The following is a 2,998-nucleotide window of genomic DNA, read 5'->3' as shown; positions in this document are numbered from 1 at the left end:
GGCTTGAATCGTGGCTTCTTGCAGAATCGACATTCTTCTAACTTCTCATCATCTCCCCAGTAGATCATGCAGTTGTCGATGCAAACATCTATCATCTCCGAAGGCAACCCAAGACTATAAACCAGTTTCTGAATCTCATAATAAGAATCAGCTGACACATTGTCTTCCGGCAAATACTCTTTAAACAAGTCCGCCCATTCGTTCATGCAACTTTCAGGTGGATTGTGATCAGTTTTAATATTCATCATTCTAGCAGCCAACGACAAATTAGAGAGACTTTCTCTACAACCACTGTAAAGTGGTTGATTTGCCACGTTTAATATTTCGTAAAACTTTTTTGCATCTATATTAGGTTATTCGTCTTCATCATGAGCTACGAATGCATCAGCTACCATATCATGAACCCTATCATAATCTACCATCTCCTCCTGATGGTAACTATGTTCATTATGCAAATGATGATCAACCGGTTCTTCCTGAAAATTGCTATTACTACTACTAGCTTCATTCTAATCATAATTATAACATTCTTCATGTTGAAACCATATATAGTAATTTGGCGTGAAACCTCAATTTATTAAATGCTTCCAAACATTTTCACGGTTTGCCAGTTTCGAATTATTGCATTTCCGACAAGGACAGAACATCTTACCACTTTATTGGGCGAGCGGTGTTGAATCTGTTTGATGCATAAATGTCTCCAGCCCCGCAAGGTATTCTTTCGCCACTCTCCCGTTAGCATCTCGTCACTCTCCCGTTAGCATCTCTATGCATATACATCCACTTCCGCAACTCGAAAATATTCTTGGAGCCAGCCATTTTTTTTTCTTTCACGTTTTTTTTGTTGGTGTGTTTAAAATGATGTTCAAACGTCCCTATTTGTAGAAAATTTTCGAATCTTGTAGTTGTAATTTTCCTACGAATTTACGACGAAAATTAGTTAGGTGGCCGAAAAAAAACATGTGACAAACAAAGTTGGTGGATTCAAAATTTCGTCACTAAGTAGACGTAAATTATTTCCTCGTAAAGACCACGCTAAGTTTACGTGGAATGTACGAGGAAATACGATTTCCTCGTAAAAGCCACATCACTTTACATCGACTTTACGACGAAACTGTTTCGTCGTTACTTTACGAGGAAATAACGCTGATTTTATTTTTTCGCGTAATTTCCTCGTAAAGTCGACTTAAATTAACGAGGAAAAATATTCCTCGTTAATTTTCCTCGTTAAGCTTGTGTTTTCTTGTTGTGGTTGATTCAACACCATGTCTAGCTTTTACCAAATGCAATCTTATGATTCATTTTATTTATCTGGTTTGCAGCTTCTAGTGAACCGCTGGAAGAGAAGGTTTGGATACATTTGAAATAGTTCTAGCAGAATTGAAGGAGTCTCCAATTGAAGATGAGTTTGCGTTTCATAATTTAGGGAAAATTCCTTTAAAACACACGTTATTTAACTATGAAAGAAAAATTCCTTAAAAATACACAAAATAATTTTCATTTAATAATAAAATACACAAACTATTTGGATCTCCGTTTAATACACGAACTAATTTTTGTTTTCTATTAAATACACAAACTTTTGAAATTTACAGATTTTACACATCGATTTAGACGACTTCAACTATGTTTAACAAGATTTATAGAGTTTGGAACCCTAGTTTTTTCCAACCTCTCTTATTCTCCAAATCTAGTTGTTCTTCTTCTTCAATTTGATTTCCCTTTACATTTTTTCGAAGTGAAGCAATATCCATGTCGACTACGTAATAAGGATGAATAAAACTAGTTAATTTTAAACAAGTTTCTGATTTTGGAATTAGGTTAGTGTTATGTGATTTGGATTCTCATTCTTAGCTTTGGTTGCAGTGATAATGAGTCAGTCAAAGTGAATTTACATTAATTATGAAAGTGTAATGAAGAAAAAACTAACAACATAATCTGTCGAGAGGGTTTTTAAGGAATTTTTTCTTCACAGTTTAAAAACATGTTTAATACATTGTTTTCACTTCTGTTAAACATAGTTGACATCTTCTAAATCTTGTTAAACATAGTTAATGTCGTCTAACTCGATGTTTCGAGAATAAGAGAGATTGTAGAAGCTTTAAATTTCAAAAGTTTGTATATTTAATAGAAAACAAAAATTAGTTCGTGCATTAAACGGGGATTCAAAATAGTTTGTATATTTTATTAGCAAATGAAAATTAGTTTGTGTATTTTTAAGAAATTTTCCTTTCACAGTTAAACGACGTATTTAATTAAACACTAACGTCGTTACCACTGCCGTTAAACATAATTTATGCCGACTACAACTATGTGTAAAACCTATGAATTTCAAAAGTTTGTGTATTTAATAGAGAACAAAAATTAGTTCGTGTATTAAATGAGAATCTAAAATAGTTCATGTATTTTATTAACAAAAGGAAATTTGTCTGCGTATTTTTAAGAAATTTTCCCTTAATTTATGACAATGAACTCTTTTCTCACCGCTGTGACCACCGCGGAAGTGCTGCTTCATCGTGTAAGGTAATAGAATTTGTTTACACTTGTTCGATCTCCTCAGTTCATAAATGAACCACAAACTTCTTCAGGCTCAATTTGCATCCATGGCGGAAATATGGCAATGGGAGGTTGGGAGATGGAAAGCTGTTGGTCATTTGCAATCTCACAGCTTGGACAGTGACACCCTTGGAGTTCTCTTATGACTGACATTCTGCGCTTGTCTATCTCCAGAGATCGTCACTTCTCGGTTTTCTCTATCCAAAGAACAGGTAAAACACTTTTAACTTGTTAGCGCTATGGACCTAATTCAAATTTGATCTCTCATAACATCCAAAAGTCTCAAGACTTTGTGATTCTTTTAGTCTTGAATATTGTCCTCTAAGACTCTGTCTGTTTTTGTCTTCCTTGATCAGACAGTGGCGAGGTTAGTCACAAACTCATGGCAAAGGGTTGAAGCACAGAAGAGGATCATTTGGGCTTGTTCATGGAACCAGTTTGG

Source organism: Brassica oleracea, chromosome C5 (genome assembly GCF_000695525.1).
Source record: "Brassica oleracea var. oleracea cultivar TO1000 chromosome C5, BOL, whole genome shotgun sequence".
Classification (NCBI taxonomy): Eukaryota; Viridiplantae; Streptophyta; class Magnoliopsida; order Brassicales; family Brassicaceae; genus Brassica; species Brassica oleracea.
The sequence above is the reverse complement of the archived record's forward strand: the minus strand, read 5'-3'. Positions refer to the sequence as shown.